We start from the raw sequence: 27,707 nt of genomic DNA on the forward strand, positions 1-27,707 counted from the left end.
AATATATACTGAAAACGCAGTTCTTTTTACTTTATTTTTGTGTGTGTGTTTTTTTAAAATGCTATTCTGAGTCATTTCTTTTTAAGTTAAATATATAACAAAATCAATCTGTTCATTTATTGGTGTTTATTAATTCATATTATATTTTACACTGAGAAAATATAAAAGTTGATAACTTTAATTTAAATTAAGCTAGTAATTAATTAAAAACTAACATTTGGACCTATTTGTATTTTTATTAAGAAAATAATTTATTAATATTTTCTAAAATATTTTTCGCTAAAACTTATTAATTAGTCTCTACATTTGCTAATTAAAATATTGAAGAATGAATATTTTTAAACTAACGGATAAATTTCTTATATAAATAATGACTTCTTATCATACAATTTGCATAATTATTGATAGTTTAACATTACTTAGTCTAAATTTTTTTATATTTTAGATTTTGTTTCAAATTTCGTTATTTTTTTATTTTATTGATATTTTTAAGAACATTATTTTACTGAAATATTCGATTATTTTAAATTCAAAGGGGTTTATGCTTATAAATTATAGATCTATAAATGCTTATTTTATAAGTTTAAATAATTAGATTAATGTATTAGGATAAAATGAAATTATAAAAATGCATTCATAAAGTAGAAAACACAAAAAAAATTTTTTTTAATGTTTTAATGATTTTAAACATAAGCTTTCCTATTATTTATGACTGTTTACGCATATGAACCCATGTAAAGGAGGAAGAAGAAGAAGAATGACTGTTTACTGTTTTGAAATGTAAGCTTAAAGTTTACATTTTACATCAATTTTATGTTGTTTAAAATAATTTTTATTGTTTTTTTTTTGTAGGGTCTGACATGATAAACATTGCTCTATTGTAATCATAGCACTAGATTTGAATTCGTTTTTGTTCTTAAATAACATGCTCTGTTTCTGAATCGCTGTTCATGACGGTGAGTATTTAGTGTTCGCTTTAACCCTTTTGTTTTGTATACTTCCTATTCCATTAAAGAATTTTTTCCTGTAACTAATCATATTAATTTTCATAAGTGATATCAGTGTTTCCATAACACTTTGCATAATCTAGAAATTAGTACAAGTTTCTTAATTAATTCAGCAAAAGAGATATAAAAATCTCATTTAAATAAGTTTAGAATTAATATAAATGAATATAGAACAAACATGAAAGAAATCTATAAAATTTTCAATATATTTATCTCAGCCTCTATAATATAGCAATTCTATTAGTAACTTTTATTTACTGTATTATTTTCTGGTATTCAGGAGGTCATGTATTCTATTCCAAGATAATGTCAAAGTATTCTGAATGCTGGAAAGTAGGGAAATTAATTACTTATCTACAATTTCTAAAAGACCTGTAGACCTGTGTCTTTGTTTTCTTTCTTTAATTATATGCTTATTGATAAAATTGTTTTTGTTGTAAAAAACAAAGCAAATGCTGAAAGGAATCAATGCAAATTTAAACTTAATTTTCTTTAAATAAGCATTTAATTTATTACATTATGTATTTTATATTTTATTATATTAATTTTATATTTTAACTTTTTTTAAAGTTTTTTGAAGAAAGTATTTAAAAATTAGTAGTTTTATTTTCTTTTGAGTATTCGAATTTCTTAAGGATCAAAAGTTTCAACATACATTTTAATTAATAAAAAATACATGTGAATGATGTAAAAATCTATATCCAATATGAATTATATTATTTTTGAACTATCATATATTGTGAAAAAGTCTTATTTTATTTAGCATAAAGTACGTGGAAATATTTCAGTTTATTTTTAAGCGTAAATTTGCAAATTTTGAATTAAATTTAATAAAATTAAGATTAATGTATTTTATAAAATTGATATTTTAATAAAATTTCATATCTTATCATTGAAGTAAAATTTTCTACGCTAAATCAATTTTTCTACTTCGTATCAATAGAATTGGATTTAAGAATAATGTAAAAAGTATTAATAGAAAAATATGCTACCACTTTCCTAATATAAATAAATCTATTTTCGTAGATTAATATGAATTTTTATCACAATTTTTCATTTTATTTTATTTTTTATTTTTTACTTTCTTTACTGATATAATCATTAAGTACTCATAACTACTATATATAAAATTATTTGATAAAATATTTCTTAGTTTTACTTTACTTGTTATATAAGAAGCAAGCAATAACTATAACTTTCAGTTTCTTATTTTTTAATGAGTTAATCGTTTTTATTAGAAAATAAATAATTATAACAATTTAAATATCATCAATATGTTTGTACCACTGATTAAGCTTGAAAATTTAATTACTTATTTACAATTACTGCAAGATCGATAACTTTATTTTGCTTATTAATAAACAATGAATGATAAACATATAAAAAAATTATTCATCTTTTATTTAAACCACTGTATATTTTATACAAAATGCAATGATTTAAATATCGCCTTAATTTTGCAAATTTGATACTTCCATCAGCTATACAAAGATCTTATAATTAAGTGGAAACTAATAAACTTAAGCAAACGTTCTCTCTACAGGATGTTTAAGAAAGAAATAAAATAATAATTAGTAATTTTTATAGAAAACATAAAGAAATACTGTATAATTTTCTGGAGAAATTTAATAAATTTCTAAAACTTGAATACTTTAGTTGGCTAATCAAAACATTAAAAACTTTGATTTACAGCTCGAATTTTTTAAAAACTATGATACTCTTGTCAAAATATTATTATTTAATAAAAAATTCGAACACTTTTTAGACAATGACAATTAAGAGTATAAATTTAGATGTTAAAATAAATTTTCATTTATATTTCTTGATCAAATTTGAATGTCTAAGTATATCTTAAAAAGATCTTTATGAGTTTATTAATCTTATTAATAATAATTATTATTATTTAAATCTTAATACATTATAAGTAATTCGTCAAATGACTTATTATTTAAACATAAACCATGATGATGGTACAGGCCTATTCTTATTTAAATTTTTAAATGTGTTAACTTAAATCACATCTGATAGATCCTACACAATTTTCATCAGCTTATTTTGCTTTATTTATTAAAAAAATAAATGCTTTTATAGTAATGTAAGTTAAAACACCGTATTATACATACAGAGTTTGTCGTATAGTTATGTATAGTTTGTCGTTATCGTTTGTAATCATTATTATTTGTGTGTGGGTAAAATATTTCAAATATATTTTAAAGCTTATTATTTTAATGATGTTTTCTTATTTAAATTTTTGAGATAAACATGATTCAAAATATTTATTAATTTAAATTCACTTCACAGCTGTTTACATTCTAGAAACCAGACATCGGATTCCATCAGTATCCTATTAAGGAATAGTTTGGCGAATCTTTTACATTTTCTCACTATATTTATCTATTATAAATAAATGTCACATTTTTTTATTCTCATGCGTTTATGAATTAACCATCTGAATAATGCCAGTATCACATGTTGAATGATTTAACATATGATCACTATCCTGCGATATAAAAGGTATAATTGAAAATGGTAAAAGAAAATTAGCATAAAATGCTTTAAATCTAATTTGTTTTTTGATTATTCGGTCTATATTTCCTATCAAAACCTTTCTTTCACTTTTACTGAAACATATTTAAATTCGTTTTTAAAATTATATGTATCAACTATATAACTTAAAAGCAATCTTTATAAACTTAGCATTTTATTGAGTTTAATATTATAAATTTAATTAGACGTTTAAAAATTTTAATATTTAAATAAGTTTTCAAATCATATAATAATATAAATGATATAATATTTTATTAATGTTGTCATAATAACTAAAATATATTGTGATATACAAGCAACTAACTCATTACAGGCCTGTAGCTTTTTTCGTGATAGCTATAGGCTTTGAAGGGTTCAACCAAGATAATTTGTATGCTTACGACTATCTTTAAAATTTCCTACACTATTATTAGATGTCATATTATTATTCCTATTCAGATTCGTATTTGAATAGAAATTTTATAAATTGCCTTTTTATAAGCTAACCACATTAATATATTTATAAATATATTTTTAAAATAATACCGTTAAAATAAAATTTAAATATATTTAGAAATATCGTATTAAACCCTTTATTTTTACTTTTTATTATTTAATTTNTCGAAATATTTATTATTTGTTCTCAAGCATTTCGTGTCGTAAGTTAGTTATTGATATCACAGATTTTCAGGTAAAAAAATAAAATAAAATTATTTATTTTTATTTTATTTACTTTCAGTTAATATAATAAAAATATCATCAGGCTTTGCCATTTACTAATATGAAATTTAATCTAGGAATGCAGGTATTGGAAATGTAATCATTAAATTATTATTAGTGATGTGTTAGTGGCGCAGATTAATGTTATTTTATGCAATTAAAAATCTGAAAACTTTAAAGAAATAATATTAAAAGAAATGATGATATGACTTTTTAGATTTCATTTAACTTAAAATAAATCTAAATCATAATATTTTATAGTTTTTAGCTAGTTGCGTTAAAATGAAAAATTTTAAACAAACTTTTTATATATAAATTATTAGTGATAATTATTTTTATAGTAAAAACTGTTTTTAAGTTTTTATAATAAAATGAACTTATTTAAAATAGATTATATATTATTATAAATTTAATTTCACCCGAATTTCACAAGTTATATCGTAGACATTTAAAACAATTAGCAAATATGTAAAATTTATTATAAATTAATATAATTTATTTAATGTCCTGAAAATTAGCAATTAATTATTTAAAATTGTAAATAATTATATACATATTTGTTTTTATGTTAATTTTATTTTTAAATATTAATTCAATTTTTCATCTTATAAGAGTAGGTGAACTGACTGCAGGCAACTAATTTATTTTAATTAAAGAAAATATAATAGTCTCTTACAATGTTGTTAATTGCAAACTAGAAACATAAAATCCCAACAAGATTCATGATAGATTTTTAACAAGTATTTTCTCATCCTTAAGTATTTTTTTATTTTTTTATTTTAAAAATAAAGCGAATGAAAAACTATTGACATTCCACTTAGATTGTTATAAAAAACGTTTAATTTAGTACCGAAACCTGACAAGTATTCTAATATATTTAATCATTAACTTATCAAAATGTTACCTATAATTGAAGCATAAGTTTCCAGATTTCCCGGAGGGTTTTTTAGAAGCGTTTTGATATTTTATTAGACTACGTTTATTACTTGATTAGAAATATTGTTAAATAAACGACTTGAAGGTTTTCACTCTCTAAGGTGATGCACTTGATAAAAAGTCTACTTGAATTCAATATTATTTATGATTATTGCATCACTTAGATTATAATATAATAATAAAAAATATATATATTATATAATGAATGGTATGAACTTTTTATGTCGTTTTGTAATTATATCAAGGGCCATTTTGAAAATTGGGAGCAGTTTTATTGGTCTCATTCGGATACAAATTATAAATTATTAGAGAATTTTTTTTTATAAAAAGTAGAAATCATTTATTTAATATTTTCGAAAATTAAAATAGTTTATTATATTAATTTTTATTTATATCTTAAATTAATCTAAGATTTAGGTTAATTATGATAGCCACATAGTAGTTAGGGTAATGACAAAATTTAAAAATTCTTTATTGCTTTTCGTAGGTATTGTAATAATCTTTAGCATAAATAACTGTTATGATCTAAAACCACTTTCTTAATTATAATATTTTGAAAGTGGGTAATTATTGTATTCTCTATGTTAAATATTTTTAAATGACTATTTTTCAAAGCAGGCACTTAGTTGAACCTAATAGTCTTGTGAAAGATATCGTGACTACAACCAATTGCATATTGGAATACTGCTGCTACTACAACTACTACTACCATTACTACCACTACTACTAGTACTAGGAGAACGATTTCTGAAATTAGATTTATTTTTAACTCATATTTTGGTTTCTGATATACGTTTACAAGGTTATCAGTAATTTATATTCAATAGAATAATATTTAGTCCATTAAATCAATCTATAAAAAATATTGTTTTCCATTGTTTGCATTCCCAGAGCTTATTATGTAGATATTCTATGCAAATCTATATTATATACTAGTTAATATAAAATCTATTTATTATTTAAATAAATCAAAAGTTGAGTTTTATGAAGTAAAAATAAGGATTTTATGTTGAATTAAAATGATTTTTGTTATGTTTACACTAAAACATAATATCTGTCCTATAGTGCAATAAATAACATGTGACATTTAAGTGCTATATATCAGGAAATCGTATTGGTTAAACCGGATTTAGGAAAAAAAATTAGTTTTATTTATGTTTAAATTATTTTAACTTCTGAGAAAAGAGCTACGACATAATTATTATCATTTTTTGAAATTCTCAACATTATTCTAATTTATGAACCAGTAGGCCTTTATATATTATGTTATAATACTTATTTGAATTTGAATAACGAATTTATAATCGCGAGAACATTGTTAGCGTTTGTATACTCCTCTAGAATAAATATTTGAAGTGTAAGGTTACTTTAATACGATGCTGTAAAGAAATTATTGAAGAGCGTACAAGAGAGATCAAGCGTAAGCTATTTGCAGTATAACCTTCAACTGCATCTCGCCCAACACGTTCAATGACAAGTTGGGGTGAAGAGATGATGCTAATCGCCATTTGATGATGTATGTCATGCGACATTGTACGTGACTAACTTCCGGATAAGGATGAAGACACGTCCATTAATAACTCTTCCTGCAATCTGTTATCATAAGTATTCATCGAACTCATTTTACTCTTCATAAAATAATATTTTAAATCAAGAGACTAATAGGTGTAAATAAAAAAATAAAATAATCGAAAATTTAACACCATCTAATTAAATTTAAATGAGTTTCATCGCAAAGACATTTTTATGATGACAATATGCAATTGATTAATGGATATGCTCTCTGGAATAATTTTTGTTCTTAATTTGTTTTCTTGCAGTAGAAAGAATGCGAATACAAGTATTTATGCAACATTTCTTGAATTAATTAATTAGAATTAGAACACAAATAAATATGCAGGACATTATATGTTTTGGACTAGCTGACTTTGTTTTTATTTTTTATGAGATCCAATTTTTTATAATTAGCCTTAAGCATTATGTCTAGGCATTCTGATAAAATGATATACAACTGTCGACATTAGTTCCGCCTCATGAGTTAATCATTTTGGTCCAATATAAGCTTAGAGTTGTAAAAGTTGGTTAAAATTTCGTTTTTTCCCTCTACCTCTACACGCAAAATATTTATTTTATTCCTATTTAATTATTAAGAAACTATCTTACATCTTAACTGTTAAAACACTTAAATTTATATTATTTTAATGAGATTAAAAGCTTGCTTTATATTTGAGGCCCTATATTCATATTGTAGCAATTTATAACATTTATATTTTTATAAATGAATAATACGAATATATTTTAATAAATTGTTAATTATCTGAACTATTTGATAATAGTTTAAATGAGCTTTGAATTAACTAAGTCTAATTAAATTTAGTACCATAAGAAATATATTAAATGAAATAAGAATTTAAAAAAAGCTGTAATCAAATTACAAGTAGAGCATAAGTACTGTATAACAAACAAATTAACATTATTTCATATGGCTTCTTGAAGATGATAGCACTTAAGTACTTTCATTTATTTATTTATTTTAATGAAAGATATAGCCTATTTCTTTCGAAAATAGTTAAATTAAACAACTTTTTAATTGTTTCATATTATTTGCAAGTCCTTTTTGAACTGAAAAAAACTAAAATGTTTCATTTCATGCTATAGTTTAGTTAATCGTTTTAATCATTAGTGTGTTCCTTATGTCAGTCTTTATGAACGAATCGTTTTTTAAAATAAATTAGTAATACATATATGAATTTCGTGACTGCTTAAAATGATATTACAAGATTTTAATTGTTATGAAGTATTAAATGATAATTTTATAAGTTTTTTTTTGCTCTAATTTTCATAATTTTATATTTTTCTGATACCGTATCGACTTGTATCATGGATTTCGACTACCTGAAATTTGACTATTTTATAATATAATACTAAAATTTATTGCGATAATAAACAATTTATAAAATAAGAAGATACAGTATCAAACAGACTGTTTAATAATTAAATTCTTTTGCGAAGTAAAATTTAAAAAAAATGACAATTTAAACTTTGGTGGTTTCTTTATTTGAAACAATCAGCTAAATCAGTTAAAAGTTTGTAAAATAAATTTATTTCATCTATTTTCTATTTTCACATAACTTAAGTCCTTAAGTAAATTATAAAATGAAACAAGTCAATAAAAGATTTAATCGATGTTAACGAAATTATTTAAAATTAAAGTCGTATGCTTTCCAATGTCCTCATAAATGCAAAAACAAATTAATCAAAAATAAAATATTTGAATTTTATTAAAAATAACAAAAGAAAAATGTTTGTAAATACTGTAATTAGCCTGTTTAAGCGATTAATATAGATTTTTGGTTATTTTCGTAATCTCTTAGCTAATACTCACTTTATTTACATAAAAATTATATAAGTATATAATTCGATCTTTTTTTTCATTTTAATGCTCTTTCCCATTTTGTTTTTACAAAGCCAATAAAATTCAGATTCAATCCTAGTAATTACTCACCTATTTATAATTAGCTAGTATAGAAACATTTAAATTATAAATTTATTTTTAGATAATTTTTTTAAATAATTAGGTTGCTAGAACTATTTTTCAGATGTGTTTTTATAAGCTAAAGAATGAATTTTAAATGTTTACTATTTTTCTGTACACGATTCCAGAGCTTATTATAAGGTATAGACAAAATTTTGTGAAATAAATTTAGTTTGAAAAATGTTTTAAAAATTTTTATAACGGTTTGATTCAAATGAATAAAAGTTTAGTAAAATTTCTAAATGATCAAAATTTCGTAAAATTCATTTCTTTCGTATATTAAATAATAATGAAAGTAATTAAAAAATATCCCCAAGGAATTTATTTCCTTCAAAGAACGTATCAAGTCTTTCCCAAAGAAGAATTAAACTAATTCTTATATCCATTAAATTGAACGTAATACCTCAAAGAATTAATTTTATAGAATTATCGTTTAGAAATGTGTTTAAATTTAGAATGAAACCCTTTTTAAAAGATAACAAATAATTATATTTTGATTTATTCACGATATAATTATTCGAATCTAAGTATGAGCTATACGATTATTAGCAAAGTTATGTGTGATTTAATTAATTTTATTACATAATTGAATAGTAAACAAATATAATAAGATATATTAAATTCAATTTTAATTATTATTAAAATCTAGAAAGTTATTCAATCTCAAAAACACGGCTATCGATGATAATATTTCAAATCAAATCGAAAAATGCTTTAATAATTAAATACATAAAATAACTAAATATCAAGTTGTTATTTTAAAAAATAAATTATTAAAGTTATGTTAGAGTTTTGTTTGATTCTGTAATAACTTAATGCACCAAGTTAAGGCATTTATATTTGTATCATTTACAAGTGATTTTAGATATCTACAAATAAATATTTAATTAATCTCAGGAATAGTGATATTTTCAATATTTTAGTAACTTTTATGGAGCGTATAAGTACAAGGGAAAAATATTACTAAATGTGAAATGGGTGAAGAGAAACCGAAACACGTTTCTGGATAGTTGGAAGACAATAATACTGTGAAATAAATATCTGTAAAGCATGTGCTATTTAATATTTTTGAGATTAATTAAAGATATATAACGTGGTTCAAATCTGTAAATAAATAACTGTATATTTTTTAATTATTTAGTAAAATAATAATTAAATAAAACCGGTCAGAGTAATCTCTACCACTTCTATCAATTACGATTAGCCCAATATTTCAGTAATTAGAGCAATTTTGACGTCTAAGTAAATTTCAATTTAAAAATATTAACCTATTTTTAAAAAGTCATATTTTTTCAATATATTTTCTTTATATCAGAGTGGAGAAAGTCGTTAATCCTTACTGAAGTAGATAAACATAGCTTTATTAAATTAAAAACGATTTTTTGTATTTTAGTACAATTATTTTATAAAAGTTTTAAAATATAAAAATAATTCTCTCTCTGAATTGTACATGAAACTGTAATTTTTACAAAGAGAAAATTTTGCAATATTTTTTTTTTTATTATAAGAAAATTAATTTTTTCGTGGCTTTATTCGTCAGTATTTGTTAACATAACTTTTACTCTCGCTTCATATGATAAATCTTAGCACATTTGAAGACATTTTGTACGTTTCCTTTCGCTAACTGCGTTACATAATATGTAGGTAAACTTTTAAGTATTATTTAATGAATCTTGAAATGTATTATTTTGTATCATTATAAGAAAATGAAGTAAAAATATGAATTAAAAAAAAGTATAATATGTATATTTACAGTTTGTAATCTTATAGTTTATAATTTTGTAAACTTTAGGTTTATTTATTAAAAAAATGAAAAATGTCAGTCATTGTTGGCCAATGTTGGGAATCGAAATCACTTTAATTTTGTTTAGTGGGAAGTTAATGTGGAATATAGTTACAAAATCACTTATTTCAGGTAGTAAAAATGTAATTATATTACGTTAAATATTGTTTTCCTTTAATTTAATTTCCGTAATAAAAACATAACTTTTTAAATACGATATGTGACTATATAATATTAAATATGTCATTTTAAGAATGAGGCTATTAGTAAATTATTCAATTAATTTAAAATGAATTTTTTGTATGTAAATCTGAAAATCTAGTTAAACGCATTAAAAATTTGATTTAATCAAGGTACAGTATTTAAATACTGATTTAAGTCTATGAATATATTATAAATAAAACATATAATAAATTTTAAGTATTTAAAAGAACATTTTTGAAATAGTGAATCACTTTAAATTCCAATACAGTAATACCTCGACTTACGCTACCCCGACTTACGCAAACCCGGAGTTACACGATTTTCAAATCTCGTCGATTTGTCTTTTGTTTGAGCGCCACGCAACTCTTGATTACTCACTCCCCTCATACTATTGTTGAGCTTACATGTTCGGACGTGTCGCGCGAATCGACACACAGCTACAATTTATTTTGTGTTATTTATTTCTGTGTTTGTTATATCTACGGAGACTCGAGAGACTCTATGTAGTGATTTCTTGTAACTGTGAACGAATCAAAAGACGAGATAAGATTAACGAGAACATTTATTAGCTTACATACATCCCACTTGGATTTTACACAAATTGCGAAATTATACCCCGACTTACGCGAATTCGACTTACGCGGTCATCGCTCGGTCCCACCTATCGCGTAAGTTCGGGGTATTACTGTATTTAAATCTTTTTATAAAATAATTTCATTATATTACATTTATGTTATATCAAAGCGTTAAGGAAGGCCATAAAATACTCATTAAGTTAGTTTAATTCGCAGTATAATTCCAAACAGTCTGTTAATTACACTTTTTACATCAAAAAGAAATTTATGATTCTATATTTATTTAGTTTTTCATATTTTTTACTGTATTTGAAAATCATTTAAACAATTTATGATTTCCTTGGAATAAATTTTTATTTTCTAATTTTAATTCTTAAATTAACTCTTCTGCTCTAAGAGTATTAAGGGGACTTTCCCCATACCAATTATGGGTTCGGTCAGGCGATTAGGGACAGGCTGCCCTGCCGATAAATAATTTTATACGCAAAATTAAAGTTAACTATTTAAATTATTATTAAAAATGCTAAATATTGTTAATCCTGATTTTATCTTATGTTAATCATTTCGATTTAGTTACTTAATAATTTTTTTTTTATTTTTTAAACAGTATTATTATATAGAAGAGAATATTTTATTAGATTTGTTTAATTTTCTTATATTTTATAAAAAATTTTCTCTCGACAAATTATTTAACTAAGTATTTTTCATATTATAATAGGACTATATGTAAATCGTTTGAATTATAACTCAGAAAATTAAAAAAATTTAAAATTAAAAAAAAATTATATTAAATTTTGTCTGAAAATAATTGTTCAAAATAAACTGTGAATATTTACTATTTGGATAAGTTTGCATCATATAATTTAAAACATGCAAACATATGAAATAATTATTTTAATTATTCGAAATTTATAATATTGCGTGTAAAAAATAACATTTTTTAAATAAAATGTATTTAATAATTGTTTAAAAACTAACAAATCACAAAAATATTATATAGGAAGCAATAAAACATTAACAAACAATTTCAAAAATGTTAGAAATTTATAATTATGTACAGTATTTTGGCTTCTTTGTTGTGCATTAAAGAACTATAATGATTTATTATCAGTTTACGAATAAGGCATTATTCTGTACTTAGAATTATAGATTTTACGGTTTTAAATTTTTTATACACTCGGAATCTTTAACGATTCGAAAATTAAACGTATATAAAATTCATATTTACCCAAACAAATTAATTCTGAATCTATGTATCATATATTATATTAGGTTAATTATATACATCATATTCTAATATATAATATAACAGAAAATACAGTACAATACGTTATATTTAATACAGGCCCATGTGCAAGATTTTTAAAAGGTTGGGGGTTAAAAAAGCACTAGTTTTTCATAACGCACTTTACTAATCTTTAAACATTGCTGTATTGTATTATTCTATACACCTGACTAAGGAATAATTGAACTGATGCAACATAAAAAAATCAAGTAAAAATATTACTAATTCTTTCCAAACGAGGATAAGCTTCAAACTCACCACGTGCAGGGACTCTGTGTACCATATTATTATCATTTCAGTCTGTAGAGAATCAGAACTGCCTTTCATTATACTGTACTAAGTTTTATAACTCATATAGTAATTAGATATGTAAGAGAAGATTGTATAGTATCAAATGAAAAATTTTTAAAGTATTATCTTTGATTTAATATAAAAATTGATGACAATAAATTCATTGTTATTAATTTTTTTTAGTTTTTGACAAGAACAAACTGCGTGATTATAAAATGATAAATGCATATTTGTATAAAATAAAATTTCGAATTAAAAAATTTTTAAAAATATTGAATCTGTAATTTAAAAGATGGAATATTTATTCATACATTTTTATAAGTAAAATATGACTTTAATTTTGATTTATATAGATTTTTTAATTCAATAATTTTTTATTAGATTTTTTTATTAGCCAATAATTTAAAAAATATTTTTCTATATCTGTTCATTTGGGAAATTTTCGGAGAAAAAATAATTTAAATTAAAAGATTTGATATTATTAAATCCGTTTTACCATTTTGAGAAATTTTAAATAGAAAATAATGAAATGCATTCGAATCCCGTTCTTAAAATTTTCATCCAAGGTTAAGAGGAAAAAGAAGAGAAGAAAAATTTGTTGTGGGGAAGAACCGGATCCATCTATTACATTTTTCCTTTAGTAATAGTATTGCAAGACAATTTAGGGTTTATTTAGATCGTTTTTCAATAAGAAAGACATAAAGAATTTATCCAAAAGAATTTTTTAATATATCAAAGACACTTTAATTACAAGAATTTTCTGCTCTAATTTTTTACAGTCATTTATATTTTATAAAAAATTACAAGAAATTTATTTAGTTAAATGTAATTAAAGTAATACATTAGAAAATTTATTTGATTTGCTTTCAGCTGCTGTATGATTCTAATTCAAATTTTATTAAAGAAGGTTAAATAGAGCAATAACGATTATATTTTTTTTATTATTCAGAAAAAAAATTGGACAAAATTTAAAAATATATATTTTTTCGTGATATTTAGAATGCTATTTTAAGATAAATTTTATATAAACAGATTCACATTTTCGGACGAAAGGCCGATGACTAAAAGACGAACAAAAACGATCGCTTTAGTCTAGTTTGGTTTTATGGGATATGAAAGATCTGTTAAGAGGCCTCCCGGAAGAACATTTTATGAGAAAATGGCCTATATTTAACTATTAAAAACGTGGAGAAAACATGGGCAATTCATGTAACCATTTCGTTGGTTAGTCTCAAACTCAGTGTTCAGTGATGTTATCCACTCGACCGCTGATAGACCAGAAAGGATGAACTAAATTCAAAATATTCGATATAAAAAATAGTCAAAAAACGTTACAGGCAATATTCATTAGACATTGCAAAAAATATATACTGTATTTATTTTATTTATTTGTGTTAAATCAATATTTAAAAATGCAAAAAAAATTAGAAAGACAATTTAAATTGCAAACATTTTCTGCGTTAAAAATAATCGATATTTTTCAAAAAAAAAACATTGAGAATATTACTTTATTATTTATTAATAAAATAGGATATTTATTTTATATTTAAAGCATTATTATTACGGTATATAAAAGTAATAGAGTTTGTATTGAACTTTGATTAATCGCTAACGCTTTTGACAACAGCTTGGTTTTACAGATTAATTTTATATTAAAATGTTTTAAAGTTTCTTGTTATAAAAAAAGAATAGAAAAATGTGATTAAATTATACAATGAAGAACCAACTACTTAATAAAATAAGTGAGGTTTGATCGTTAACAGTAAGCTATAAATCATTTTTATGTCTTCATTATTCGATCGGTATACTAACAAAGATTAAATACAGATACATTTGATACTATTTAAAAATATTTTATATACTTTAGACAATATAAAATAAAGAAAGCTGCTACAACTATCATGGAGATATCGAATAATTAAATATATGAAAGTATAAATGTATTAAAAGCCAATAAAATGTTATATATAATTACGTAAATTTCAAACTAAAATTTACGTATATACGTCAAATGAATCAAATTTAGAGTTTATTATTTAATTTTATATAAAAAATATCAAAAATACAGTTGAAATGAAAATTGAAACGTAATTTTATATTTGTAAGGTTCTTTCTAAATAGCTGGGTTTTTCTTTTATTAAATAGTTAAATTGTGTACAAGGTCCTCATCGAAAGAAATGTAATTTTTTCTCGTCCACGGATTTTGTTTATAATATATTCTAATTATTTCTAAAAGAAAATGTATGTTTTTTAAACGGCAGATAAAGAGTTGACAGCTAATTTATCGTTATGTGTTTTTGAATATTAATTCAATATAGAAATTACCAACGAAATATATCCTTGATTTCACCGATCTAAATCGACGATATTACTTATGTCTATCGTTGACGTCGACCAATTGTCGATGTCAGCCTTTGGGTGTCGGCCCATCGGCCTTGTCCGCCCTTTGATTGTCGGTCTTTTGTATCAGAACCTGCGATTTGTTGTTCTCAAATTCTGCAACTTTTAAAACTAACTTTATTAAACTTATAGTTTTGAATTTTCCTTAAGATAAATTGAAATTAGAACATAAGATAGTAGTACTGTCAGCTATCTATTTTATAATTCTCCATTTTTATACATTAATTATTAAAATACCAGTAAATATTGTCTTTTAGTGTGTTAAATTGGTAAATTTTTATAGCGATAAAGCTGTTTTTTAAATGCAATACAAGTATTAATATAGTGAAGTTCTAATAAAAAACACGCTTAGAAGAAATATGAAATATTCTGTTTTACAAAAATATATAAATTTTAAAAATTATATAAATTAGTTAAGTTAGAATTAATAAATCTTTATCTATACTATAATATTTTAAGATATTTTTAATTAATAATACATCACTTTATAAATGACAATGGTTTTTCGAAACATTTTAGAATTTACCTACTCTCCCGTATAAGAAATACTTGATAAACTTTTAATTTCTGGCTTAACTATTCTTCATAAAAATTGTTTTATTGCATCAAATTATACCATATGCATTGAATAATTTTCGAAATTAAATAGAAATAATGCTAGCATTGCGTTGACATGTTATCTCCATTTTATATGCTTACGATGTTCTTGGATTAAAAGTGTAAGTTAAAAGGTTCTATTTTATAAAGGATAAAACAAAAAAAACTTTAAAAACTTAAAAAATAACCACGAGAAAATATTCTTCACAGTCTTTACCGATTTTCGAGGAGACTTAATTAAAAACTATAGACTCCTATATTTAAGTCTCCTCGAAAATCGGTAAAGACTGTGAAGAATATTTTCTCATGGTTTTTTAAAGAAGTTTTTAAAGTTATTTTTTAACTTTTACCCTTGTTTTAACTTATAAAATATACCGATTCCATTGTTTACATATAAAATATTTATAAAAATTTAAAGTGTACTGTACAGTACCTATAATAGTTATTAATTAATTAAAGCATTATTACTATTTTCTACAAAGATTTACATTTATTTCCTTCGTTTATATTGCAGTATGAATGAAGAAATATAGAACTTTATTTGTATTTTACATTTTATATGTTATAGTAAAATTTATACTCAACTATGAATTATTTAAATATACTTTTACTTAATATGCGTAGACACCTTCACACTACATCATCAATTTTCAGCTTAATATAACAAGAAAGATGAAGTGTCTTTCTATTCAAGTTGATATAAATTTGTATTTTATTTTTAAAAAATGTATTTGAATTTTGTTTTTATATTTAGGGTAAATCAAGGTTAGATGGTGAACACGTGTATGAACTGAAAGTTAGCGCTACGTGTAGCTATATTGTGTTAATTGAGGCCATGTTTGTTTTGCTGTTTACTCGCAATTGCTGTAAAAATATGTGAAAAAAATGGAATGTTTCTGTTTCTGACTTGCAGAATTTTTTATGCGTGTTTATGTTTACTGTAGTTTCGAAAATCTTAAGGTTAGTGGATGATTTTGTTTCTTGTATATAAAACTTTAGAAGCTTGAATAATAAGTCTATATCTGATATTTCTGACCGATTAGGTCAGAAATAACAGAGTATGCTCTGATAGAGGGCTCATCTATATATTGTTCAGCAACTAACCCACATGTCTACAGGTGGGATGATGATTTAGCAGTAAATTATATTTTGTTTTTTCAAATCTGTTTTTTCTTCGCATTATTTTTCTCGTTTTTGTTTTGTTTGGTATGATATAAAAACATTAGTTCAGTCAGTTTTTTAAATAAAATTTATTTTCACACAGCTTCCAAGACTTTTATTCACTAACTCCGGTTTACCCTACATAAATTCTCTATTTAGATTCTAGGCTCTTAATATGATTTGTTAAATTCTGTTTTGATAATTAAGATGCTAATATTTCTTTTGCTTTAATAATAATTTATCTTAATATGTTTTATATTATCGGAAATTTCTTTCTGAGACTATTTTTTAATGATTTGTAAAGTGTAATTTTATTATAACAAATTAATATTTAGTAAACTTGTTGATCTTCAACTAAAAATTGATACTTGAAAGTTTCTATTGTAGGTTGAGCATTCAAGCATTGAATTTAATGTACTGAACTTCAAAAGCTATAGTCCGTAAAACACAAAGAAAAACAGTTAGAGACTATTATATTTTCTTTTGTTTTCTTACATTGTATCCATTCGATTCAGTTGTACTGTACGCATTCGAGAATGCATACGATATTATTAGAAATCAGTCTGGAATGCGTCATTACCTTGCTACAATACATATCTCTGCATATCTCTCTCTAGGCATGAAAATAAAGCCAATAAAGTTTATTTTAATTTTCATTTTATTAAATAGTTTAAAATTAAAAATTATATCTTATTATAATATTTTTTTATAGTTTATAATAATTAAATTTTTATCGATTAAAATTTCATTCACCCGTCTTTGTTTTAGATCGAAATATTTATAAAAATTAGTGATAATAATAACCATTTCCTGTAAAATTAAATGAATTTTTCGCATAATTTTTATTCACGAGGAATTTTTCAAACTTTTATCTCTCTTATGATACTTATTATCTCTTATTTATCTATATACTGTCATTTAATATATTAAAGAAAAACTATATTCAGCTCTAGAACATATTCTTAAAAAATCCAGAAATATTTTAATTAATAAACTCACGTTAACGAATTTACCATTTTTTAAAGAAAAAACTGCTTTCTGCTATCTCGTCTGTCTATTTGTCTATTCCTCCTGTGTTTTATCAGTCTTATTTATCTATAAGGACTTTATCTTTAAATTTCTTGGGGCTAAAATCTTCAAATTTTCGAAGTTGATTTATACTTTAATTGTAAAGCAATTTATAGAATTTTATTTAAAATGACAGCTATCTTAAATAGATTTGTTCTGAATTTAAATAAAATGCCAACCATTTTAGTTTTCTTTTATAAATATAAATTCATGGATAGATGTAAAAGATTATTATATATTGTTGAACAATAATGTTAAGGTTTGATGCAATGTGTTGAGTGGTATAGCCTACTATGCATTGATTGTAAATTGCTTTGTTTTACGAATTTGAAAGTAAAGAACATTCATTAATTTTCTAATTCCATGAGAATTAATTAAAAAGAATGGAAAATACAGATTAATCGTAAATATCTGAATAATTTGGCCCTGAGAATTTTTTAGATAAAATCCTTAAAGATAAGAGGTACAGATAGAATTGACATACAGACAGACTAAATAAAAAACTAAAGCAGTTTATCAAACTTCATTTATATACATGTATCCTTTCTTACGGATAAGTTAATGGTGTATTAATGATCCAATTAAAGCGCTTATTTTAATTAAGTCAATTCTTAAATTCTACCTGTTTTATGTTCTTCGTATCTTATTGTAATGATTTTTTTTGTATAAATAACCATTTAAAACATTTAAAAAATCGTTTAATTATTTTGATTTTTTAAATTTTAATAGCAATTTAAACTTCGTTCAATAAATCATTTCTAAACTCTAAATTCAAATTTAAATTAAAACTATTTATAAGGTTTTATTATTTAATATAAAATATTCTGAACAAATAATAAAGAAATAAAATGCTTTATCTAATATAAGAATATCATTTTCATGCAATCATTTATTTATCACGGTTAACGAAGCATATATATGAAAAGTAATTAACCATGATTGTTTCATGGCATATCCATACTATTATATTAAGTTAAAATTGAAGATTACTTCAACTAAAATGCTAAATAACACCAATAATTAGCGAAAAAATCCAACTGAATTAGTGATTTTATCTCACTAAGCTTTTATGATACATCAATAACACAGTTTTGTTGCATTTTCATTAAATAGTTGGTTATTTCAATTAACTAAATAAAATAAATTTTATTAAAGTTGCAAATAAAATGCTTTTTTTTCCTGTTAAAGAATAAAAATATCTATAAGATACAATTAAAGATTCAATATTAATCTTACTTGAAATAAATAAATACTGATTGATTAATTATTTTTTAATAGATAAAAACTTTTAGGATATAGTTCATATTATGATCTATGCGTGGAAAAAAGATAACATAAATCAATAGTGTGTGTTTAATTGGATAAAACTAATAAGAAAAATATGAAAAACATACAGAATTACAAGGAAGATAATATTACAATAGAATATTAATCATAACAAGATTCAAATAAGATAATAATCACAATAAGGATTCGTAACAAAAAATTCATTATATCCACTCATATCTACACTTTTTTTTTAAAATTCATATCGCACTTGTTAATAATTCATGCATTGCATCCGAAGCAAAACGTTCACGCCTTATATTCACATGCAGAAATAAATGCCAACATATATCACGAATTATTCGGTTTAGAAAATAAATAAGTTATGAAACATATCAGAACAATAATTTGAAAGTGTAAGCTCTATGTAAGATTGTTGAAATAGAACTGATAAGTAAATATTGGAAGAATAAATAAGTAAATAGTCTATATAATATATATTATTTAGAAAACAGAATAAATTTCGCCTATAGCTACACTAATCAATGTTATTTACACATAACTGAAGAATATATCTTTTTATATGATGTGAATTACATATTTTTAATAAAATATTCAGTTAACAATAGTTCTCTTATAAAAGTTTTTGATAGTTATTGTCTCTAATTATTTTGATATTTAATTCACACATCCACACAGAATAATCTTGAGATTTTTGTAATGAATTCGTTCGTAAGATAAAGTCAAAATGTTTATTTTTATTTTATTGAAACAATTATTTAATTAGAAGATTTTGTAATGATAGATTTTAATATCAAGAGTATTATTTAATTTAACAGAAAAGTAATTTTAACAAATATCAATTATTCTCTTGATTTAAAGATTATTAAGAGATTTTCTTGCGCATAAATTTACTTATGTGCATGATAATCTCTTAATAAAATATCTAATAGAACAATACATTAGTTTATTATTCTATAAGATTAAAGCTATTCGGCAAGTTAGCAATAAAATTTAATTAAAAACATTTCCCAAGATTACTCATATATTCGTATATAAAAATTAAAATTTAATCAAATTATACTATACTGACATTGACACAATTAAAATTTTATCTCCTGACTATGTTATATTTTTTCCCTGCATAAATTATCGTTGTATTTTATGAGTTTCTTAATTTATTCACCAGACACATGTACGATAATATGTAATAAGAAGAAACAAATCGACAACAACCATGATATTAAGAGGGCACTAAAAGCTAGAAGATAAAACTGGTAGATAAAGGGTATAACATATATGTTGAAACGTCATTTTACTAGCGTACGGGTGGAGTTAAGTCCACAAGCACGCCCATTTGTCGATCGACATCTAATTGTATAGTACCTTCAAATGTATTCAAGACATTCGACACAGGTGACAAATATCCTTTTGAAATATCTTCCTACCCTCTCAACTAAGAAGCGAAGGAAAGTAGGCTGATCATTAGAATAATCTCGCTAATGCATCGTTGCCACATGACTGCGTGCAAAATAAAGTTATCAAACGGATCAAAATAGGCTTTATATTTTCTGTCGTCTTAGATATAATCACCTTTGTTAGTATTCTCCACCAAATGTGCTGGATTCATTTAACGAGATAATAACCGTTCATCCAATAGGAAGAATAATATCTATTAATTAGAGTCGTTTCTTGAAAAAAAAAAAATTTGTCATTCACTTGTGTACAGTATTTGCAACTTTTTTCGTGTCTAGAAAATAATATTAATTTTAAATATTTTGATTATTAAATAATTTTTAATATTGAAATTTAAACACGTATTTTTCGCACAAATTATAATTAATTAGATTTATTATCCTATTCAAATAAACGTTACATATTAATCTTTCTACACACAAACATAAATCAATCGAAATTTATGCACGATTCATATATGCATATGTAATTAAATTTTTCATTATTAGTCCATCCCACATTTTGTACAGTACAAAATGAAAAATTTTGCATCTTAAGTAGAGTAATTTAATATTAGGCTATATATTTAAATAATAATATAAAAAACAATCTTTTAAATTATCAAAATATCCTTGTTCACTCTAAAAATAATTTTAAAAATGTATATTTAAAGTATTTGAATTATACTTCAGGGCCATTTTGATTCAGATTTTTCGTAAAAGGCTGATAAGTTATTACGTTAACTAAATATTTTAATAGAAAATTGTTTTAATCATAATTTAGAATCTGATAAGAATATTCGTAAGAGATCCTATTCTGAAATTAAAAAATTCCCAACTTTTTTTTTATTATGTCTTGTTAATAGCATGCTATGCATTTCAAGTTCATTATATCTTTTCATCAATTTTCTATCCTTTGATCCACCCTCAATGAAATTTATATTCCCTGAGACAACTCTGAGGAAAATCCTCTCTCTCAACAACTCCCTAAACCTTTAATATCTTATTCGCTTGTATAATTAACTATTGTTCCTAATTCCAGATCACGTAAAATCAATCATTCTATTCTTTAATAATAACATCTTACATGTAAAATATAAAAGATGGGAGACAGAGGATAGATAATGTACACAAAAGACACGACGAATTGCTACGCTCTTAGAGAAATCCGAAGTTAAGATGCCGAATACGGTACTTCCTTCTATTTGGCATGCAGAGAGCAAGTGAGCATCGTTACCCTGCCATAGTGAGTATGGGTGGGGTTAGTTCCACACCCGTAACCAACAACCCCTTAGGTTCTGAACGGTTGATATATTGGCACTCTGATGAACCGACGTGTCCATCCCTGACAGGAGGAGGTTCAACGTCTACCAATCAATAACTGGAGGGCAGAAAACGTTGTGTGTGCTTTTTCCTGACGTCTCTTCCTCGGAAAAACAATTATCTAAGAAAGTTTCCGAAATTAATTTATCCGGAAAATTATTTTATTTATTTAATTATTAATTTTGAAGAAGCAAAATTACCGTGTACATTCTATTAGGAAGTTTAATAAATTTATATAAAATACTCGAAGGAGAAGGAAAACTCGCCATATAAATAAACTTTAAATTCTTTAAAAAGTAATAATTAAAATATAAATTTATAAGAAACAAAGGAAATCAGGTTATTTAAGAAGTGATTGGTGGATTTTACGTTAATAGAATGAAATAATATTGAAGTTAAATGAGAAGTAAAAGGATACTTGTGCTAAGCTATTTAGAGAGATCAAATAGTGTGGTTCTAAGTAGAAAAGAAGGATTTGACTTAATTGAAACAAATGATTGATTGATGTTGATTGATTTTGATGGATACGATGAAAATTTCCCGGACGGCAAAAAACTTTATCCAAGCAAACTATTTCCCAAAAAATTCATATTTATAAAAACAGCTCGTGAGAAATTATGATTGATGACATAAAACACAGCAAACTGTATTGTGGTTGCTTTTTATTGTGTTCGCCTCTAAAATTTCACTTTTATTACAGTGATAACCTCATTAGAAGCTATTCGACGATTGAGAAAATTTCACGTTATATTAACTTTGTATTTAACAATTATAGGCCTTTTTCACATTTAATTTCAAATTTTATATTCGAATAAAATATTAGTTAAACTTTAAAATTTTTATTTGTTGATTTATAAAAGAAATTATCTAATATAAATAAATGTTTTTAAGAAATAATTTTTAAATTAAATTGAAATGTTAGTGATGTTATAAAGACATTTAATATTAAAAGATTTTCACACTTTTCGTTTGGTTTTAAGTCTACTTAAGAGATAATTTTGATTTAATTTAAACAAAGTAAATATTTAAAAAATAATAATTTCTTCAAGGTTAACAAATGAATCGGCTTATATTACTACATTTTATGCGATGTATCAGACATTGACAGCACCTGCCAAATTTGCGATTGCTTCTGGGCTTCTTTTGATTTAATAATTGCCTATTTTATAAGATCGGAAAATTAAGAAGCTTCAATAGACCCTATAGGCTTCACGGTATTTAAAGCATTGATATCTCTATTATGTTCGAATAAGCTTGTCAGCGTTAAAAATAATGATCTAAATTATGTAGTTTCAGTAACGTACGTGAATAGTATCTTAAAATTTTATTGAGTTAAATTTATATATTTTAAACAATATTAATTTTATAAACAATTTTAAACATATTAAAAAGTAACAATTACTGNATATTTTATATAGACCGACACTTAATACCAAAATGCATATTGAATGATCTTTCTGTATACCTAAAATTCGCTTTATTATTATTACTATTTTATAAAATTTCGATTAAAAGAAGTCCAAAAAAACTCATAAAACATTAAAAACTTCATATGCAAGCAAAAATTATAATGCTGACATGAGTAATAAAGGTGACCAAATATAGTGTATTTAGACTATGTGTTATTGTTAATTACATACAATGCAGTATGTATTAATCATAAAAGTTCGGATAAATAATTAACTTACGCTATAAATACATTTTATATAATACATTTTTTAAAGATTTTATTTAAAAATATATGACAGGAAAAATGTAAATTTTTAGAAGGAACAATAATTAAATGTACAGGAAATAGCATGTTATTATATTAGGTTATAGATCGTGGTATAATTGAATTGATTTACATTTTTCTATTTAATGTAATGCCTGTAGAAATGTATCGTAAATACTATGCCATATATACCTGCAGGTTATCTATAATAATTATAATTATTAATATTATTTCTATAATTAATCGGTAGTTCTCAACAAAATTCGGAAATTAACATAGAAAATGATTTGGAAGAGACACAGGAAATGATTGAGGTTGACGGCACCTTAAGGGCCTAACACCTCAACATTTTTAATACTAGAACTGCAGGACTATGCCTACTCCAATAATAGGCTTTGGGATAGGAAAGTTCGAAGTATATAATTAGTGAAAATTACTACAGGCGCCTTCTTGATAAAGAACACTTGTTACATTAGAAATGAATGTAAAAGATCTGCAAATAAAACTTTCGATATATGCAAGTTATATTTGATTTTATTAAAAATGAAACGTGTAATTTTTTAAATGAATATTTTGTTATATGTTACGATACAACCTTATTTCTTTAGAAAGAAATTGGGTTATTCGATCGAAAAATTAATTCAGCCATTAAATTTATATCGAAACTAATTTTTATAAAGTTTGCCCTAAGTTTGCCCTAAATTTTATTATATAAGAAACTTTTTAATTCATAAGTTGGCCGAACTTTTTAGAATTGTCTCCATTAACTTCTAAACATTTCTCCACTCGCTAGACTTAGAGATACCATCAGCCCCACCCTTAATCTGCAGTTGTCTGCTTCTCCTAAAAACAACCAATGATAAATACCAGCAATAGTACCACGCCCTTTTAGCCTATTCTCACACAGCCGAATAAAGGATCTACTTTTTATTTCCCTTGATTTAACTGATTTGTCATCAAGATAGTTGATGGCTCGAAACGATCTTCCTTAATATCCTTATTTCTTAACTTTATCATTTTTTAACCATTTGAAAACGTAGACCATGTTCTATATTTAAAAAAATATACTTGGAAAAAATAGCTAGTAAATTTATACAGCGTACTTTTGAATTTACCAATAAATCATAAATCTAAATTTATGCGAAATATAAGCCGCTTATATTATGTATATATCTTTATAGAGATCTAAACAAATAAACCGGAGAAATAGGCGTACGTCGTTATAAGTTCAAGAATCTCAAGCATAACATTTTTATTTTGAATTTTAAATTTAGAGCTCAATGTAATATATAGTAAATTTTATATTACTAAAACTTATAAGTACAAATTTTTCTTTTCAATTTCGTAATTGTAATCCATAATTTGTATTCCAAGCTTTCCTTTTTCATCTTTCACCTGACATCTCTCTGATTCTGAATGCAAATTATTAAGAATGTTAAATTAACAATAATGATTAATCTAACATCCTAAAACGCTACATAACTTAATCATTATATCAATTAAAACAAAACTTTATACATAAAAGCAGAATATGTTTTGTTACATATAATTTTATTTAAATACGTCATCAGAATAAATTGATTTATTTACACTATTAATTTATGTTCTCTTTCTTCTCCATACTTTCTTAACTGATTTAATTCAAGGATTTCTTTATTAAGAAATTTGTTTTGCAATTCAAAAGCTTGTAATGCATCCTAAAAAATTTAATGACAAATAAATATCTATATACATGATAAGAATTACTCTTTTATGAACTGAAATTATAGATTGAAAGTGACAATTACATTAAATTTATATATTTGCAGCAAGTATTTAAGTATCAAAGTTAATACCTCACTAATTTTTAATAACACATTAAATCTCTACACAAAAATTAAAACACAGTTTGATAGAATATCATAATATAGAGTTAGTTTAGTGCAAATATTTTGATCTCTTCTATTGATGCAGTTTTCTTAAATAAGTTAATTTCTGAATTTTTAACTGTTTTAATATTAACAGATGCTTAAATGAAATCATAAATTAAAATTGTTTCCAAATGTGATAAATATTGCTTTCAAAATTTAGAGATTTTAATAAAATAATAGAATGACAACATTTAAATTGACAAACAATCTAAAACTAAATATTTGCAATTTAAAATAATACAATCAGATATTATTTAATAGGAGTGAGGTGCCTGTTTTGCCTGTTTGTAGAAGAGGGTTGTCATTTTGTATTTTATTTTGACTCAGTTCTCGGTCCCCCCACTACCTACGAGTCTGGATTTTTTTATGCGCAAATGATTTGGGCACCTAATACTCTGTGCCATATATCTACTCTCGACATGTACTTCTTCATACTTCTATGCTGGTAAGAAAATCGGGCAGTACGATTTTATAAACAAGACATAGTCTTGTCAATAACAAACTTATTTTCATTCTTGAAAGAGTTAAAACACCNTTTTTAATTATTATTCATATGATTTTAAATGCACATAAATAAGTTAGTAGCTAATACCTTAAAATAACTATAAAATTAAACAAAATGGTGCATTTAAATGAATTCTAACAATTACATTCAAATACATTCAAAAATATTGTTTTGATGTAATAATTTTATAAATGTCATCTTGTGTAACATTTCTAAAAGCCATCTGACATTGTTGATGATATTTAAATATCATAAGTACTATAATATATAAATTATAATCAATCACAAACAAAATCTTTTTTAACCAGTAATTGAACTTTAACATAACTTCCGAACGTTTTCAGCCTTCACCAGGCCTACTTCAGGTAATGAACTAAACTGACTTCCAAACTGAAACATTAGAACGATGATGTTCGACTTTAAACTTTGTATATATCAAATTTATGAAGCCAACTTGAAAGGCAACTGTATTAACTTTAAAGACTGTGAGACGGTGGCGCATGTGTGGTACCTGTACAAGAAATTCAAATGAAGTCAATCAGCCATGTGAATTTGAATTATATAAAGTTTAAAGTCAAACATCATCGTTCTAACGTTCCAATTTGGAAGTCAGTTTAGTTCATTACCTGAAGCAGGCCTTGGTGAAAGCTGAAAACGTTTGAAAGTTATGTTAAAATTCAATTACTGGTTAAAAAAGGTTTTGTTTATGATTGTTTATTTCTCACCCAGGTAATTTTGAGAAGACTGTTATAAATAATAATCATCTTAGAGTATTATCACCAAATAAAAATTATACATAATGTATAAAATAGAAATGATATATATAATATATATATATATATATATATCTTAAATCTATTTACAATTAGGAATAAAAAATGATGAATTAGTTTAGAATCAATCTAATAAATAATCTATAGAAATTTTTGAATATATTTCTATGAAAAGTTATAAATCGACTTATATCAATGTAAATAAAACCTTTAAGAAAGTAACAATAAAGTTTCAGTTCATACAGATCCTAATCTTTATTGGCAATAAAGAAATTCATTGTCTTAATTAAACAAAAATATTTTTTATTTAGTTTTTAATACTTTAGATTCAATGGAAGTATATGAAATATATATACTGTACTGTACTTGTGTATCAATATGTAATTATTTCAGTTCAATTTAATTAAACATGCCTTAAAATTTAAATTTAGATTAAAATATAAGTCGTGCACCATAGAGTTTAACTATATTTAAGCTTTTTTGTTGTTGTTTTAGATTGAATGATGGATAAAAAGTTAACGTTGGACAAATTAACATTTGTCATAATATCACTTCCGAGGCATTTAGAAGTATCAAATCATCCTATCACGCCAGAATACAGGCCTATATAACAACTGAGAGTGGTCAATTTGAACACCTATAAGACATGATAATAACCTTATGGTAAGCGACTT

The 27,707-nt window shown here is 23.9% G+C and overlaps 1 long non-coding RNA gene across 1 annotated transcript; it reads left to right on the top strand.

Annotated features, from left to right (window-relative positions):
* Nucleotides 1-749: 749 nt before the first annotated feature.
* LOC111625413 lies at nt 750-27,707 on the top strand. Its single transcript, XR_002756724.1, has 3 exons — nt 750-780; nt 853-956; nt 27,529-27,707. It is a non-coding gene; the product is annotated as an uncharacterized LOC111625413 (long non-coding RNA).

Source organism: Centruroides sculpturatus, unplaced genomic scaffold, assembly GCF_000671375.1.
Source record: "Centruroides sculpturatus isolate CEXI.00-Female unplaced genomic scaffold, Cexi_2.0 scaffold420, whole genome shotgun sequence".
NCBI lineage: Eukaryota > Metazoa > Arthropoda > Arachnida > Scorpiones > Buthidae > Centruroides > Centruroides sculpturatus.